The sequence below is a fragment of the Panthera onca genome, chromosome A2, assembly GCF_046562875.1.
Source record: "Panthera onca isolate mPanOnc1 chromosome A2, mPanOnc1 haplotype 2, whole genome shotgun sequence".
Classification (NCBI taxonomy): Eukaryota; Metazoa; Chordata; class Mammalia; order Carnivora; family Felidae; genus Panthera; species Panthera onca.
Window position 1 is genome coordinate 40,831,017 of NC_138340.1, and position 19,682 is coordinate 40,850,698.

Sequence of the window (19,682 nt, forward strand, 5' to 3'; positions counted from 1 at the left end):
CAAAAGTGTGGTCATCCAGGAAGTGGGGCCTGGCTCAGACCAAATCTGCTGGTGCCATGATCTTGGACTTCCCAACTCCATAATTGTGAGAAACAATTATTTGTTGTTTATAGGTCACCCAGTGTGTATTATTTTATTGTAGCAGCCCAAATGGACTAAGATACTAAGGTAGTACAGTCAGAAGAAATCCATGAAGTTTTCTAGGATTATTGCAATGGATAAGTTCTCTTTAACATAGGCTATGCTAACAGAAGGATGTAAGTCTGGCCCTGTTGGGCACCAAGGAGAGAGAGCTGGCCTAGAATGAAACCAACATGGAGGAAAAGAGATCCAAGAAATAAGGCATGACTGTGTTCTGGTGACACATATGACCTGGATCCATCTGTGCCTGAAAACATACTGATTGTTGGCCTTAAGCATGTTTGAACCAATAACTCCTTTTTTTTTTTTTTTTTTTCTTAATACAATTTGACTAGCATTTCTGTCGGGGTGACCAGAAGAGTTGAAAACAAGTTAAAAGAAGGCCAGTGTGACTATATTCAATGATTTTCAACGTGTAAGCTATAGAGTTTTAAGTAATAAAACTAAGATTCACTGGGCTCCTTTCTTTAGTCTTCATCTATTGCCTCATTCGCTCATAGGACTTCAAATATCTTTTGTACTATGTTGTCCAGTTTTGCCTGGGTGCCTCATACTACCTTAGTTATTTCCTGACGCTCAGAGACATGTCAAATGTCACATTTCCAAAATCGAATTCTTGATTGCTCCTCCCAAACACCCTCTTTTCTTGAGCACCCTCATGTCAGTAAAGGCCGCCATCTTGTGTTCAGTTTGTCCAAGCCAGAAACTGGAGACAGGACTGTGCTTTCTCCCTGCCCTTCACCTTGCATGTTCAGGCCATCAGGATGTTCCATCTGTTGTACGTCTTCAATGGGCGTCAAATCAGCACCTTTCCTCCATCTCTGCAGCCTCCAGTGTAGCTCGAGGATCATCACCTCTGTCCCGGGTCACCAGAGCGGCATCTGTCTATCATCTGATTCGTTCACAGTCACTTTCAAATCCGTGCTCTACGCAACAGCCATCAAAAGTCAATTTAATTGTATCATGCCCTACCTCTGCCCAAGATACTTTGCTTCGCGGTAGACACAGAATTAACACCTCACTGTTGTCTAAAGGGGCTCTGTATGCTCTGACCTCATCTAGTGTCATTGTGTAGCCACTCAACTACCAATACCCATCCCCACAAAATTTTCTTGCTTTCTAGAACACAGACGGGCCACTTCAGGGTAAGCTTGCGGTGATGTTCCTTCTGCCAAGTGTGCCTGCTCTTCCTCAGTTCTTCATGTGTTTTTGAGCTTTCTGTCGTGCGGTTCCCAGCCTGAATATCAGGCCATTCTGTGCAGAGGTCATTCTCCTCTCAAGACTCCATCTGCTTCCTTCATATACTTCCACAATTTGAAAATACTTACTTATTGGTTTACTTACATACTACATGTCTTGCCACTTGACCGAACTCCATACAGGCACATGGTAAGCACCTGATAAATATAAGTGAATGAAAGAAGTCCTGTGAATCCATCTGCAGACAAGCCATTTTCCAGAGACAGAATAAATAACATATGTTGCACACACATGGGCTCTTTGTCAAATGTTTGCAGATGCTATAGTGTGTACCAAAACACAAGTACCTTTACAACATTAGTGAGTTGATATTGGCTTTTTTTTTTTTTTTTTTTTTTTTGGTCTTGAGGTATTTTCTAAATTCATCGTTCCTTTACATGAAAATTTCCACCTCCAGACCACCATGCCCTGGTAATTTGTACAAGCTTATTCTCTAGCACTCTCCCATGCTTTTGAAAGTTAAAAATTGATCTTAGGGCTTTCATGGTGCAAAGTTTTAATCTGGGCGTTGCTGAAAATGAGGAGATGTGTTCTCAGGAAATAAAACAATGACAAATTTTGTGAGAAAGTATAATAGACCATAAACCTGAATAGAAGCTAAACACTGTTTCAGTGCTAATTCATTCACACCACTCCCCACTACCTTCATCAGGCTGTGTTACTTATTCAAAGATGATTAATAAGAAAAAGGTGTACATGGAGCTTATGCATAAAAACTGGAAAAAATAAATGGGTGCCTGGATGGCTCAGTCACTTAAGCGTCTGACTTCGGCTCAAGTCTTGGTCTCACTGGTTTGACAGTGCAGAACCTGCTTGGGATTCTCTCGTTCTCTCTCTCTCTCTCTCTCTGCCCCTCCTCTGCTCGTGCTCTCTTGCTCTCAAAATAAATAAACTGAAAAAAAAAAAACCCTGAAAAAATAGTATAAACAAGAACTGTATTATATAGATATGTATCTTTATGTAAAAAGAATAAGATGAAATATATAAAAGATGACAGAAATAATCTCCAAGGAATTATATATATACGATATAATCTCACTAAGAAAATATTTAAAATAAGAGATACGAAGATTCGAAGGAGAGGTGCTAAGACAACAAAGGGTGATAAGTGGGTTGGGAAAGAAATGAAAGAGAAAAAAAGGCAGAGTGAAATTCATAGTAGACGGAACAAAAAACCCAATCATAACTCCAAACTGATGACTGAAGGACTGAAGAAATCCTGCTAAATACAATGAAATATAATAAAGATCTAAACATGGTTATAGAAAGGATAAGTACGGGAGGTACAACTTATATGTAACCAGAATTGCTGAAGGTTAGTAATAAATGCGGTGAAAAAATACATGTAAAGACTCTTGAAATACATTTCATTTGGAGACAGAAGGGCACACCACATCCTTGAAAAAAGGGATAGATTACAAGGAACAGAAGATACATACAAGGAACAGAAGAACATTAACTGGGAGCGGTTAATGTTATTGCAATTTTTTAAAAGCAAAAAAATTTTGAATGTTTTTCACAAAGAATATTCCTGTTTTTTAAACAAGAAAAATGATGGGCACCTGGTTGACTCAGTTGATTAAGCATCGGACTTCGGCTCAGGGCACGATCTCATGGTTTGTGAGTTCGAGCCCTGCATTGTGCTCACTGCAAGGAGCTTGCTTCAGAACTTCTGTCTCCCTCTCTCTCTCTGTCCTTCCCCACTGCTGTGGGCTCTCTCTCTCTCTCTCTCTCAAAAACAGATAAACATTAAAAATAAATAAAGAAAAGAATTCTATCTTAAAAAGAAAAATGAGGCATTTCAGAAGGGATGATCAAATAAAACCTAACGTGGAAGATGTTTCACAGGGAATGTTTTTTTGCTGTAGGGAACAGAAACTGACTCAAATTGGCTCACAACCTTGCTACTCCTGGTGTGGTCCCTTTGCAGCAACAGTGGCCTCCCCTGGAAGCTTGTAAGAAATGTGGAACCTCAGGACTTACCCCAGATCTATTGAATCAGAACCTGCAGTTTTAACGAGATTCTCTACTGATTCAGATACACATTATGGTCTGAGAAACACTGGCTTCAATGATGGGAGATTTAGTTTTTGTTGGTGTTCTCAACCTTGGCTATACAGCCAAGCATAAACCTTAAGTAGCTTTAAGCAGTCCTGGCATGGAGGCTGTACCCCTTACTAGTTAAATTAGAAATTCTGAGGCTTAGTCTACTACATTTTATTTCATTTTTTACCATTCCAGGAGATTCCGCTATGAAGCCATAGCTGAGAACTACTGCACTAGGGGTTGGAAGTAGGTGGGACTTCAAGGTTGGTTGATTCCACAACTCGATAGAATGATGGACCCAAGATCTTCTCATCTCTCTGCTTGACCATCTTCAGGGTTGGCTTTTGATTCATAATGTTTCTTCTTTCCTCACAGTCTGCCTCCCTCCCTTCTTCCTTCCTTTCATTTCCTCCATTTTTCTTTAAAAAAATTTTTTTTAAAATTTTTTATTTTTGACAGAAAGACAGAGCATGAGCAGGGGAGGGGCAGAGAGAGAGGGAGACAGAATCTGAAGCAGGCTCCAGGCTCCGCACTGTAAGCACAGAGCCCGATGTGGGGCTTGAACCCACAGACTGCGAGATCATGACCTGAGCTGAAGTCAGACGCTCAACCGACTGAGTCACCCAGGCGCCCCATTATTTCCCCCATTTCCCCCTGCTTTTCTGCTTTTCTGTCTTCCTTTTCTTCTTGTACACATAGGGAAATATTGAATATAATTATCACCAAATGTTAAAATGGTTATTTAGGGGAATTTTGAGTAATTTGGGGGCATAATTTTTAAAGTGTGTCTATTAGTTTATGTACCTCAGAATTGGTTTTTTAAACGTGGGTTGGGTCTCCATCATTAAAAGTCCTAAGAACCATTGGCTTACCCCAAACATCCTCTCACACGTGAGGAAACTGAGGCCCTAGAGCATAGCACTGAGGGGAGAGGATTGACGACAAGTCCTGGTGCTACTTCGTGCCATCCGGAACCATGAATAATGCCCACGGTGTGGCTCTATCTCTTACCTCTTGGGATTAAGTGGTTTTAGCACAAAGTGTTGAGAGCGCTTTGAGTCAGCCAAGGTAAAGGAGTGGGAGGGATAGCGCAGCACCTAGGGAAGATTTAGCTAAATGACTGGTGCCTCAGAGAGGCATAACTGCTGGGAGATGTTGATGGCGCAACAGGGAATTACACTCAGGTCTCCCCTCCTCCACCCTCCTCACCCACAGCCACCTCTTTGATATTTGGCTCGGGGGTTATCACAGGGCTCCCATTGTTGAGGCTGGTTTGTCAAGAGTTGGCTGGCCACTGCTAATAAATGCATTTCCTCTCCCACTTAACAGCGGACCTGGAGCCAAAGTAAACCAATGGAGCTTCTCCAGAGGATGCTTCAAGGCTACGGCAAATGCTGGCTATTTCAGACAAAGGAACAGGCCAGTGGGAGATGTTTTTGTTTAAGTACCTAAGACAGCCACAAATTCTACCGCAAATATCACCATCGGCTCTGTTTGCACAGACAACCAAATCTCTGAAATCTACCTTTTTTTTTTTTTTTTCAACGTTTTTTATTTATTTTTGGGACAGAGAGAGACATAGCATGAACGGGGGAGGGGCAGAGAGAGAGGGAGACACAGAATCAGAAACAGGCTCCAGGCTCTGAGCCATCAGCCCAGAGCCTGACGCGGGGCTCGAACTCATGGACCGTGAGATCGTGACCTGGCTGAAGTCGGACGCTTAACCGACTGCGCCACCCAGGCGCCCCTGAAATCTACCTTTTTTAATGGAGGGTGGGCATCAGGATCTCTTTCCTGGAACACGTTTTCTCAGGTTTTCGCTTTTCTCCTCAGTATTCGTCCTTAGTTCTCAATTTAAATGTCCCCTCACCAGCAGGCCTTCTCTGATCTAAAGAGGGTCACGTCTGAAGTTCCCTTTCTTACATCCTGTTTGTTTGCTTGTTTGTTTGTTTGTTTAACATCTATTTCTTTTGAGAGAGGGAGAGAGGGAGAGAGAGTGCGCATACGCGTGTGCACACACACAAGTGGGGAAGGGGCAGAGAGAGAGCAAAAGAGAGAAACCCCAGCAGGCTCCTCACTGTCCGCACAGAGCCGGATGTGGGGCTCGATCCCACAAACTGCGAGATTATGACCTGAGTTGAAATCAAGGGTTGGCTGCTTAATCCACTGAGTCACCCAGGTGTCCTGATCCTTGTTTAGTTTATTCAGAGTGATTATGGCCAGTATCATTAGTCTTCCCCCCACCCCATTCATCCTCCTGCTAAAAGGTAAGTTCCATGAGAGCTCACTATGTACCTAGAGCCTTTATTCCAGAACCTGAAATATATCAGGTGCTCAATGAATATTTGTAGTGTGGATAAATGATTCAAACGTCTTTCTTTACCCTTGCTCCCAAATAGAGACTATAGTTTTTATCTGAGAAGACATCCTATTTGCAACTTAATTTTAAATAATGGTCATAGCTCCATCAACAAGTTTGTGACTGGTCACGTCAGTGCTATTACTAAAGATGGGAGAGCATCCAGCTCTGTTAAGTCCTATCAGTGAGACCTGGGGCAAGTTGTTTAGGTCTCTGAGCCTTGGTGTCCTTATCTGTATAATGGGGGTCACGTTCATTGGGAGGATAATATAGAACATACTCTAGAAGCGTTGGGAAAACTTTTTTTTTTTTTTTTTAAATTTTTTTTTCAATGTTTTTTATTTATTTTTGGGACAGAGAGAGACAGAGCATGAAAGGGGGAGGGGCAGAGAGAGAGGGAGACACAGAATCGGAAACAGGCTCCAGGCTCTGAGCCATCAGCCCAGAGCCTGACGCGGGGCTCGAACTCACGGACCGCGAGATCGTGACCTGGCTGAAGTCGGAGGCTTAACCGACTGCGCCACCCAGGCGCCCCTTGGGAAAACTCTTTAGAGTTACGCCATGTAGGGGGATTGCTTTCAATATACTTTCTATTAGAAGGTAGAACTTTAAGATGCTGTTGCAACCCCATGGCTTAGGCTCCCTCAGAAGGGAGCCTTAGAGGAGCATTTGTGTGAAAGTGATTCATTAGGCAGTGCATCCAGGGAAAAAGAATGGAAGGGTAGAGTCAAACAAGGATACTATATTATGTACCATCTTACTGAAGGTGACTCAGTCCCATGGGGGAGTTCTGGACACAGCAAGGCTCCTGCCTCAGTTGTCCCAAATTGGGGGGAAGCCCCACACACCCCTCTCTCAGTGGATAGGAGCTGCCCCCCAGGAGCTGGGGTGCAGGAATTCCCAGGTACATCTACTTCAGGAAAGAAAAGCAGGCTCCAGCAGCCCGAGGGCAGGATAGTATTCCAAGAACTAGTCAGCACAGAAATGGTAAAAGGATTAAGGGGAGAGTAAACAGGGACAACGCATTCACTAGGAAATTCCTGTCTCAATCACAGACTATTGTCCTTGGCAATAGGGTTCGTGTTATGAGATGAGATTTGGTTTGAGTACACTACCACCTTGTATTCAGGCAGCATTTCTCACTTCTCTTTGAAGTGCTTCTCCACATAACTCATGAGACAGGATAGCTGAGAGCGGGCTTGGTCGGATCACGTGCGAACCATAAAAAAGTACATTTTCAAGGGCAATAGGTTAAATAAAGGAATGAGGTTCACCGGTTTTACAACCATGAGTGGTTTCTATTTTTCAATAAGTCAAACCCTTTAGAAGACATGGCTGAATGGGCAAAAAGCCCTCTCGGGGAAATTCATGCTTTTACAGTTTGATTTTCTTTGGGGTAAGGGGGGAAAATGCAAGCTGTAGTTTAAAACTATTCATTTCAGCATGACCCTGAAAAAAAAAACAAACAAAACTTTCAGTACTTTTGTGACAGAGGATATTTTGTAAAATATGCTGTGAAAGTGTTATTTTGGGATTTGAAGTGTTTTCCATAATCAACTCTATCTAACTGGAAACATACACGCTTCTTTACAGGACTAATATGGTTTGTCTCCTTTTGCATCCACTAGAATGCTCCAAGTTTACTGTCAACAGCTGACTCGCAGGGATGCCACAGGCCAGGAGCAAGCTGTCACTGTATTAGCCTCTGGCTTGTCCTTGGCATGGAGAAGCCCTTCTCTTTTCCCTCTCTCTAGATGGAAGCTTCATGGCTCAGTGGAAAGAGACCAGGTTTGGACACAGGCACAATTCAGCCTAGGTTGGTAAACTCGGGCCAATGTACAAATCCTATGTGTTGCCTTTTTTTGGATCACCCGTGAACTAAGAATAGATTTTGCATGTTTAAATTTTTTTAAAAAGTTTATTTATATTTGAGAGACAGCAAGAGACAGAGCACAAGCAGGCAAAGAAACAGGGAGACACGGAATCTGAAGCAGGATTCAGGCTCTGAGATGTCAGCACAGAGCCCAACGCGGGGCTGGAACTCACGAACCCCAAGATCATCACCTGAGCCGAAGTCGGACGCTTAACTGACTGAGCCACCCGGGGGCCCCTAGATTTTACATGTTTAAATGGTTGAGGGTTACCTGGGTGGCTCAGTCGGTTAAGCATCCGACTTCAGCTCAGTTCGTGATCTCACAGTTTGTGGGTTCGAGCCCCACGTTGGGCTCTGTGCTGACTGCTCGGAACCTGGAGCCTGCTTCGGATTGTGTCTCCCTCTCCCTCTGCCCCTCCCCGCTCACATTCTGTCTCTCTCTCTCAAAAACAAATAAACATTGAAAAATGTTTAAATGGTTGAAAAAAGTCAGAAGAAGAATTGTAATCCAGTCCCATGAAAATCATATGAAATTCAGATTTCAGCGTCTATACAGAAGGCTTTATTGAAACCCAGCCATGCCCAGTTGTTATGCTTTGCTTCTGCATGACAAGAGCAGGACACTCAGTTGTGATAGAAATGGCCCACAAAGCCAAAAATATATATTTTCTGGTCCTTTACAGGAAATGCTGGCTAACTCCTGACCCAGGATAATTCACTTCTCTGAGTCTCACCTTCTTCATCTGTAAAACGAGTTAATAATGGGACCTATCTCCCAGGCAGGCGGCTTAGTGAGGCAATAGAGTAAGTAGTCAAGAGCACAGACAAGTAGGATTCTAACCCTCATTCTGCCTCTTACTTAGCAGGTAACTTTGGGCAAGTAACCATTTGAAAAGGTACTTGGCACTTGGCATTAGGTGTTAGGTAATGTCAGCCGTTGCTACTGTCACAGGGTTGCTGTGAGGAGAAACATGCATGCTCTTAAAAATCAAGAAAGGTGGGGGCGCCTGGGTGGCTCAGTCGGTTAAGCGTCCGACTTCGGCTCAGGTCATGATCTCACGGTCCGTGAGTTCAAGCCCCGTGTCGGGCTCTGTGCTGACAGCTCGGAGCCTGGAGCCCGTTTCGGATTCTGTGTCTCCCTCTCTCTCTGCCCCTCCCCTGTTCATGCTCTGTCTCTATCTGTCTCAAAAATAAATAAACGTTAAAAAAAATTTAAAAAAAAATCAAGAAAGGTGAAATTATGGTCTTTCTTTCAAAATGCTCTGGTAAATGGGTAAAAGGGCAAAGGCTCTGGAGCCAGATTCTGTGAGTATAAATCCAGGCTCCCTCCCCGACTAGCCCCATGGCCCTACGTGTGTTGCTTAATCTCCCTGGACTTCAGTTTTATTATCTGGAAAATATGGGTGATAATAATGATCACCTCCTTGGATTTTGGTGAAGATTAAATGAATTTGAACATGTGTAAAGCACTTAGAATGGTGGCTGGCCCAAAGGAAGCAAGTATTGCTTTCTAATACCTATTTTATTATTTTTTTAATTATTTTTTTTTAACGTTTATTTATTTTTGAGACAGAGAGAGACAGAGCATGAACAGGGGAGGGGCGGAGAGAGAGGGAGACACAGAATCTGAAATGGGCTCCAGGCTCTGAGCTGTCAGCACAGAGCCCGACATGGGGCTCGAACTCACGGACCATGAGATCATGACCTGAGCTGAAGTCGGCCACTAAACCGACTGACCCACCCAGGTGCCCCTCTAACACCTATTTTAGAATGCTATTAAAATAGATGCATAATCATGAAAAAAAGTTTATTCAACAATTACCTAAAAATCACCTCTCATGGACTAATGATACATACGCACCATGATTTGGGAAACACTGACCTGATGGGTGGTGAAATTTGGGCAGAGGGGAATAGGCAATAGCTCATCTCTGCCCTTTTCCCAATCAGGATCAGCCTCTCAAAATATCTGCGAGCAGAAGCAGCCGTGGTTACCCGTCTCCAGACCCTGACCTCACAGGAAATCCCCATTCACTGCTGTGTCCCACTGGCCCCTGATCACATCTTTCCTGATTATGTAGTCCAGATTGCGAGCCACTTCTCCTGTTTCTCAGCTACTGTCAATGCGGCTTCAACCTCCATCCTGAGGAAGCTTCTCTGGCTCAACTTTTACTATCTCTCAGACACAATCCTGGCCCCGGAGCCTGCCTGCTGGCCAGCAGGAGTGGAATTCTGACATTCTGGCTGCGTGATATCTGAATACTCTATTTGGGAGGAATCCCAAGATAGGAGCAAAGGCAGACCCACTTCTCACTGCAAAAGCCAAGAGGGTAGGGTGTGTATTCCTTTCCTGCTCCCTGGCAGCATGGTTCATTCAGGACTCTGGATCTGGGTGGAATGACACAAAGGCCCCAGATCAGGTAGCATTCAGACCCCAAGGCAATGGAGGGAGCCATCAGTGGTGATGGCTCCAGGGTAGTGACAATGGCCCTGATGGAGCACAGTGACTGGATCATTCCTGTGGCTAGACTTGGCCTTCTGGCTCTTCACTAAGTTGGCTCTCTGCCTTCTTTGATTCATGAGCTATCTGACATCCTTCCAATAAATTTCTTCTCTGAACAGGCTAACCAGAGATGTTTCCATTGTTTGTAACCAGAATCTTGATTTGCACACCAGGGTTGGACAGATGGACCATAATGTATGTTTATACTCAAGGCCTGCTGCACCCTCCATCGTTGAACTGGAATCTCTCCCGAGAGCCTCCCCAGGGAGCACAGTGACCTACATTTCTACTCTGCTTAGTTTTTCAGAATCGTTATTGCCACATTAGTAATTTTTTGCTATTTGCCATGCTTTTCTTGCATTCCACATTCCTTTCTGACCATACTGTATTCATCTGGTTTACAGCATTTTAAAGTGTTGGAAGCCAGAATTAAACCAGCAAGAGTCGGGGGTGGGGGGGGAGGTTTTATTAAAAATATAAGTCAAACTTCTTCAGATGAAGCCAAGTGACAGTATTAGGAAAGAATTCTGTCCAATTTTCTTTATTGAATTTTCAGTGATTTGGTAGCATTGTGTCATCTATTCTAGGCATGGTTTTTAACTTTTAATTTTCACTGTCTTCTTGGATTTTTTAAATTGCATGTGGAAAGCACGTCTCTTTGAGCTCGTGGGGGTAATATTTGGAGACAAAATGAGGATGCGCTTTTGTCTCATGAAATATTGAAACAATATCAAGAATGTATAAAATATACACAGACCGACTTCCTTACACAAAGTAGTCTCTACTACCCATATAGTTCCAAAGAATAGAAGCCAGGGCATTCATTCCAATGTCATCCAATAACTTCGATTTCTTTCTTTCCAATGGTTTCTCCTTTGGGGTATATCGATAGCTCAATTTATGTCCCTTTCCAACAAAGATATTTGTTAAATAATGTTTTGTGAGCCCACCTTCTTCCAGGCACACAGAGACAGGAAGAGAATATGTCTTTTCTTTGTACCTTGGTTCTTCCATATCAAGACTCATTAAGAACAAATCTATAGTCCGTGTTTGATTTATCTTTGTATGACGAGAGCTTATCCCTGTGCCTGGTATACAAAAGGGGCTTAATAAAATTTGATGAATGAATTAATAATGCTACTTTCACACAACTCATGACATAATAGCATAGGTAAATGGGTACAGGTATAAATGCTGCACAAGGAGATAGGAGTTATTAATGGAAATAGAAAATGAACTAGGGTTAGTATATAAGAGAGGAAGGATATCAGTTTATCAGAGAGGTTGGGACCAATATCTTACCTTTTTTTTTTTTGTTTGTTTGCATCCCGCATGTAATTCAATCTTCCATCCACTTTCAAGTCCCCCTTCTAAAGTAAATTTTTGGAAAGGGGGGATTTCACTGGTGCTCACAGCAGCTGCTGGGTCAGTCCCCATTGACTTCTTTCTGTATTGTCTCATTGTCTCTGTGTAGCCTCTCATCTTGTCTTTTCGGAGTGTCATTCTCTCTCACCACCTCTCTCCTAGACTGGATTGTTTTTCCTTCCTTCCCCCAATGCACTTTAAACAAAACTGTTATGAAAAACAGTAGACTTTTAATGAGCTTTTGGGTAATCACAGACCATAGCCAGGTATGATTCCAGATTCAGTGTTTGACCTCCCTATAATCTTAACCTCCCTACAATCTTATTGACCACTCTTTACTCCAGGGAATTTTCTTACTGATTATAATAAGGCCCTCCTCTACCCAGCAGACACTCAGCTGCTCAGATTCTGGTGGTGAATTTTCCATGAGAAGCAGGTAAGCTCTTTTCCTACTCTTCACTCTTGTCTAAACTTTCCTTTGCATTTCCAAAAGGTCTTGATTGTGCTCTGCTACACAAAGGACCATTGACATTGGGTGTCTAGCCTTAGACAACAAAGAACTGGAAGGAGCTTCACACTTAGAGATCACACATTTACGCAGGAATCCCTTCTCCACTGATCAGAACAAAGAGTTCTCAGTGGGAGTGGAGAAACTGTTACACACCCCAGCCCAGTGATAGACACGAATAGGCAATCAAAGGTGTTTAATAGCAGGGTAAATGGAATGGGAAGGAGACAGAAAGGGCTGGTGATTAGGGAGGCAAGTTCTTATAGGAGTTAAGCACAGATCAGTACAAGATTTCAAGTTAGTCTTGGCAAGGAAAAGGGAACCATCTTTCCTAGAAACAAGCGAGGGAAGATAGGGACAGCCAAGATCAAAATTAAATGAATCACAGTGTAAATGAATCACATGTTTCCCCTTGATTTCTTCTGTACCAAGATATGAACAGGATAGGGTTGGGAACATTTTCTACTTTGAGATTTGTCCCAGGCCTCCTCTGCTGGGAGTGGCACATGTGGCATGTCTAGAGAGTGAACTGTGAACTTGGGGAAATGATCAAGTCCAGCGGAAACAAAGAGTTTGGAACACTCCCTGGATATGTGGAAACATCTCTAAATGTGCCTCACAGAACTATAGGTGGCCTTTCATTGAATTTATAGACATTATTTCTCTTTCAAAAAATAACAAGTCAGCAAGCCTGGCTCTTATTTCTTCCCTTTGGTTTGTCTGGGACCCCCTTTCTCATCTCGGCCAGTTCCAAGGTTGGCCAGCACAAGGAACAAGATGTAACTGGACTGCAGCCATTGCTTTTATGGTCTGCTACCTCACCAGACTACAGAGATGCACAGAACTTTCCAGCTTTGCACTGAACAAAGGAAAGGAAAGAGAAACAATAACAAACCATACTTTGCTTTTTTCCCAGGATGTTCTGACTTTGGAAAGGGATTATCTTAGGCTGAAGTAATAAGCAGCGTATCATGGGACGGGTATATCAACATTCGCTCTCTCCAATTTGAAACAAAGTCCAAACTTGTATTTTTATTCCCATCTACCAATGGGAACAATAATAAGCGATGAGTTACTTATCCATTCTCTAAACCTCATAGTTGACATAATTTCATGATTCGAAGTACCTTTGCAGATCATTTAGTTTTACCCCTTTATTGGAATTTGAATCCCTTTACAAAGCACCCACAAAACAGTTGTCTGGCTTACCTGTGCCAACCTCCCATGTGGAGAACTCATCATCTTTAAAGACAACTTCATTCCTTCCTTTGCCAGATATGACTAATGGAAAGTCCTCATTTATATAGCATCTCAGTCCATCTACCACTAGCCCTATTTCTGTTCTATGAAGGTCAGAATCTTCACTCACCCAGTTGCTCTGGTTACACATCTGAGAGTCATTCTTCACTCTTGTCTGTTTCTTATGCTTGCTCTCCAAAATATCAGCCAACACCATCAGATGTACCCTCAATTTTTTTGCTGGAATTTATGACTTTTATTTTTTCTTTTCCCCCCTAGTGTGAGCCCTCATCATTCCCTAGCAGAGGTGACTACAGTAATATCCTAACTGGTTCCCGTGCTGTCATGTTTGCCTGCCTACATGACACCCAAGGGGGATGCTCTTTATTCTACCATGTTTCTCTCCTCATCAAAACTTGCTGACAGCTTCCCAATGGACACACACTGTAGTCACCCAAGGCTTGGCATGACCAGGTCTCTTCCTTTTTCCCTATTCTCTTGCCTCTTTCTCCTTCAGTGACTGCTCTCTACCCACTCCTGGACATCCCTTAAAAACCCAAGCATTTGTATCTTTTGCTCCCTCTGCCTGGGATGCTCTTTCTTCAACTACCTCGTGGTTGGCTCCTTTGCTTCATGTTGATCTCTGTTCAAGTGGTCACCCTTCAGAGAGGCCTTCTCTGAGCACTCAGTCTCAAATGTCACCACCATTCTTTATCCCCAACTTTGATTATCATCCTACTGTTTATCATCTTCTGACATATTCATCTCCAAAATGTGTTTATTGCCAATAATCCCTAACTAGATTGCAAGCCCCATCAGAGCATGGATTTTGTGTTTATTCACTTTTGTAACCTGACACATTTCAATAAAACTGTGTCATGCAAAGAGTGAATGAATGAAGAATGATAGTCATCTTTACTCTTTCTTCTGAACAACTATCCCCCAGTTATTTAAAGATATTTACTTTTCTTCAAGTCAATCTTTCTCCAGAATAAACAATCCCATTTCATCAGTGGTCAACACATGGTTTCCAATCCCCTTTCCTCCTGGTTTCCCTTTTCTCTCCTCCATCTAGTCTGCCAACTCTCCTCTCACTGGGGCTGGTGCCCGATGAGTGCAGCAGTTAAGTGTGTATGTTTTGGAATCTGAAAGGTCTCAATGACTTGTTTACCTTACCACTAGTGACTTGTTTACACTGATGCAAGGCACTTGTTGTTCTTTGGTAATAAGTAATAGTAACTGGCTAAATTAAACAATAAAAACGTGAACTTATGAGAATTATATGAACTGGCTAAGAGATCTGATTAAAAAAAAATCAGGCCCTGAAGAGTCAGAAATAGAAAGAGCTTGGGGACCAAAGCAGTAGGGCTACTTCCTCAGGGTACTGATGTTGGGTGTTCCCAGCCTCATTATTTTCTTGCCTTGTCATACTCCATTCACGAATCAAGTGCCTGCAACAGATAATGCTGTGGGTTGGGTGTAATTCACATTTCCACCATTTGGCCTGGAATTGGACTGATGTTCAGTAGGACTGTACATAATGGTAGAGAGGAAAGAGAAAGAAAGAAAGAAAGAAGAAAGAAAAAAAGGAAAGAAAGGAAGGAAGGGAAGGAAAGGAAGGAAGGGAAGGAAGGGAAGGAAGGAAGGAAGGAAGGAAGGAACAGACATTGGGCAGGAGCATGGGTGAATGCCCATTTCACCTTCTAACCTGTTTTCTAATTTGTGAAAGGGGTATAATAAATGATTCCTCATTGGTTATCTGAGGTTTAAATAGAATAATATATATAAAGGGTTTAGCATCGTGCCTGGCACAGAGTAGGTCTACAGCAAGTAGGTCTACCGATTTCATTGGACCCCCAATGAAATTCAATACACTAGATGTGGTAGAGTGGGATGCCATTTTCCTCATTTCAGACCCTAGTAACAGAGGCAGGAATGGAACACACATTTTCTCCAGCCATGGTAATGACTGACTCTTAACTCCACTTCTTGTCAGCCAAGACCTCTGAGTTGTTTCCATCGGTGCTTCTGTCAGCTCTTAAATCTCCTTCCTCACACTGACACAGATGACTGTTTGGTCTTTACATTTACTTCATGACACTTAATCCTGTTAGATAATGACCCATCACTGTGTCTCCTCCATAGCCTGGAATCTGGATTCTATCTTCTAACAAAAACTTTTAGCTTTGTGTCATTTGCACATTCGTTACCAGATTAACTGAGATTACAAGAGAAAATGCATATGAAATGCATATCTTTTGCAGATATGAAGCACAACACAAATTAAAGGTGTTATGTTTAGTTACCCTTGGGGTCTTCCCAAGCAGCGATGGACACAAATTTCTTAGCACGGTATCTGTTTTCCAGGCATATGCCTAGTTCCTTGTTTTCCAGGTTCAGTTCCACCAGGTGAAATAATGCCCTGCACCTCCCAGAGCAAGCGAATCTAAGTACTTTACAAGCAAGAGTGTGTGGGGCTTCCCATTAGCATCAATCTTCTGGATAACTTCAAGGAATTCAAGTTTTAAGCAGACAGCAATCTAGTTCTGAAGCCATATGGGCATATGTTCTCCATCTTTTAAATTTGACCTTGGCTGGCTTCAAAAGCAACAGCCAGTGCTATTTCAGGGCAAATGTAATTTACATTATCTGATTGTCAACAATGCAATACCTCTGCTCTACATGGTCATGGTCATGGAGATAGCTACAATAAAGACTTTATATCAAGAGCTCTGCTTAGGGATTTAGAGTAATGCTATTTGCATAACTTCAGCTTCTTCTGTGGAAACCATGCAGAGCAGAAATATTCTGTGAAGAATGTGTTAATGATATATGCCTGCTGGGTACATGTCCTTCACCTTTTTACAAATTTACTTAGATGCCAAATAAAACTCCTTGGTACTACTGTTCTTTTGACTGGAATTAAATTCATGCCACCATATTTAAACAAAATAAAGACGTTTTAGTGTACAAAGATGTTATGTACCTATGTGCTTTAAGCCATGGTCAGTACACCTAGGTGCCTAATGTGTTGTCTGAAACCGGCAATATTGTTTAATATTCCTATTTCCTATGCCACTGTGTTCATGCCTTTCCCATTAGTCGTTCATATTGACATTATGTTTATATCTTTGAGGAAAGTAAATGCTTTTCCTGTCCGGTTCAAAAACATTTTCAGCAGATACCAAGCTCATTGAATTACAGTTTTTTTGCCTTCCAAATCCAAGCATCTTTAAAGCATGTTACTAGGCCTTTGAGAAGAGATTAAAGGTCTCTGTTCCCAAAACCAGTCCTGGGTCCTCAAAGGAAAGTGACGATAGCCATAACTGAGCTTTAATGGAATAAGGCAGGAGTGAATGGCTGAATGCAAGAGGGAGCTTTTCCGGGGAATTCTGACTGGTAGCAGAGACTTTTCTTTCTGTCTTCAAGAATTCTCCACTCGATAGGTATGATCAAGCTACATTTCTGGTATTCTTGAACAATTCCTGAGCCACTGGAGGGTACTCTGGTTTCAATCCTTTTCGAGATAAGGAGTGTTCAGTTGTGACAGCAGACATTTTCAGGATGGAGCACGTATGTTACAGCGCGGCGCCTGGGAGTGAGAGAGGTTGGCTGAATTGTGGCATAGAGGATTCCAGACAAAGGCCTTGGAACGTGAGAGTGTCCCCTGCAGAGAGATGCGATGAGTTCATCTCAGTCCCCAGCTCTGCTCCACAAACATGCAAGTCTTCTCACAGCTTTTATGCTCTGAATGCTAAGTGGAAAATGTAAACCCGATAATGCTTCTCTCCCATCTATTTATTATTTGTACTTGGATGCATTCTGGTCTCACAAGGCGAGCTCATGATCTTCGGTGTGAGATGCTTTATATGGACAATGTTTTTATTTTTCCTCTATACTACTTCTTAAACATCCTGGGGCCAGATTCCATTATTTCATCTTTCTCTTCTGCCTTCACAAAGCAGAGGATTATTCACATCAACTGGTCTCCTCCCTTTTTATCTCTCACTAGTAAGAACGGATAAAACCTGTATAAGTTTCCCTAGAAGATAAGACCCAAGGGAACCTACAAGGTGAATAGGGAGGTGAAATGATATAATGAATTAAAACAGAACGCAATTTCAATAATGTGGCATCAGGACCTGGCATTTGGGAAGTAGATATCAGCCGGAACTTAACAAAGTATGAATGAAAAGAAGAAAAATATAGCCTGAGGGGTTACATGGTAAAACTTTGCAACCTCCTTTAGCGGCAGGATCTCAAAAATGTATTTAAGCTCAGGATAACCTGTGGAATTTGGTGCTGATCATGCAATCTTGTGAATGGCCCTTAGATCAGAGATGATTCTTATCTTGGGGCCTGTTCTGTGTCATCCTCTCCCGTTCAGTCCTCCGCGCTGCTGATGATCATCAGAGCCCTAGGCTGCACTGTGGAATGTCACATGTGTTATAACAAACGCGCTTCTATGTGTGGAGGCGCATGCAAAGGGTATATTGTAGCATTAAGGACCCTGCTGTGCAAATCTTGTTTCACATCATGTGTGGGAAAATGATCTGCCTTTGGTTTTGTTGTATGAGATTATTTCACTTTGTTTCCTGTGTATTTGGTTCAATTCCAGAGCCTACTGGCATTTAAAACACACTACACCATGCTAAGTTCCAACACATTATGTAGCTAAGGTAGAAGAATGATTAGGGCGCTCAAATGCCTCCAGATGAGGGGGAAGATTCCTCCAGAAAACAAAAGGGTGAAGAAGAAAAATACCTGAAGCTGCAATTCTCAAATTACCGTGCAAAACATTCACCTTGGACTCACACGCGCACGTGCACACACACACACACACACACACACACATGCATGCACACACACATGCACGCACACACACACACAATCCTATGCTCCATCTGAGGAGGATCTGATTCCTAAGTGTTGGGTGAGGCTTTCTATATTTTTAAACAAATTCCTAGGTGATTTGGAGGCAGGTAGTTCATTGACCATACTTTCAGAAACACTTAATTTGGAAAGTACTCCATGGTAAAGGAAAGAACTCACACATGGGAACCCAGCTGGCCTGGGTTTGGCTGCAGTGTTGATTGGTCAAGTTTCTCAACTTCTTAAAGCTTTATTTTGTTCTTCTACAGAATCAGTATAATGGTAGCCCCATGAATGGGTGTTGGTGATACTACAACACCTAGTACATTATTGGGTATACAACGGAAGATCAATATACATCACAATTCTTTTTCTTCTTCTTTTTTAAAAAAATCATGTTTAAGGAGGTGCTAAAGTGACCTAAACACTAGACAAACTCCTGCAAAGCAGGGAGTAGGGCACTAGGGTCAACCAAAGAAAAGGGCTTTAGATAGCGGTAGGTCAACAACTTGTGTGGGCCAGTCCATTCTATTTGCAGCTCCCTTGTTTTTATTCTCTGTGCCATTTTGCTCTTTTCTTAGCCAAAGGTAAACATCATAAAAGCTTGTTTTGTTATTATGAAGTCTATTCCCTTGTGTATCTCCTAGAAAAATATGAAGTGAGATATTTCCATTTTTCTTTGTTTTCCCATGCCAGTATAAGGTGTTACCATTGAGGCTGTTCTAGTATTCCAAAGAGGTACTTGAAGACAGTGACTAGAGTAAGGGGAAAATGCCAGGAAGGTGTGTTCTGAAACTCAAGTACTCTGTAGCGATGGGAGCTATACGCACGCTCCGTTTTCCAAAGCAGGATTCAGCGCTCCAATGTACAGGTTGCAAAAAAGATAGAACCTCTCAGAGAGTTAGTATTGGCAGTGGGGGAGGCATTGCCAGTTGCACAGTTGCACAAGGTCCCATGCTTAGAAAGGTCCCACACTCTTTTAACAATACTCTCCTGGCACCCTCTTGAAATTTTTAATAATTCGGAAAAATGGCACTGCATTTTTCATTTTGCATTGGGCCCCATGTTTTGTAGCTGGTCCTGGATGGATAGTAGGAGGGCCACTGCAGTTATCGTTAAGGACACCATCATGGGCATTGAAAACATTGATGTATTCTGATTTATACTCTGAAGTGATTTTTCTTCTCCTGCCGAGTAAGAATAGCTCAGAAAAAAGGGAAAGAAGAATGGAAGCAAAAAAAAAAACAGTAAGAAAGGGGTCATTTTAGTATCTAGGTGCGAGATGATGGTGGATTGGGATAGATTGTGGAAATGGAATATTCCAGGCCCCAGGAGGAATTTGAGTTGAGATACGTTTGTGGTGGCAGAGCCAATGAGACTGAAATTTAACCAAAAAAAAAAAAAAAAAATGCTGATGTTACAAACTTCTGCCGTCAACAAGACGGCTTTTTGTGAAATCAGAGGAACCGTGGTGGTGGCTCAGGAACCATGCTGGTGGGAGCAGTCTGTTCTACAC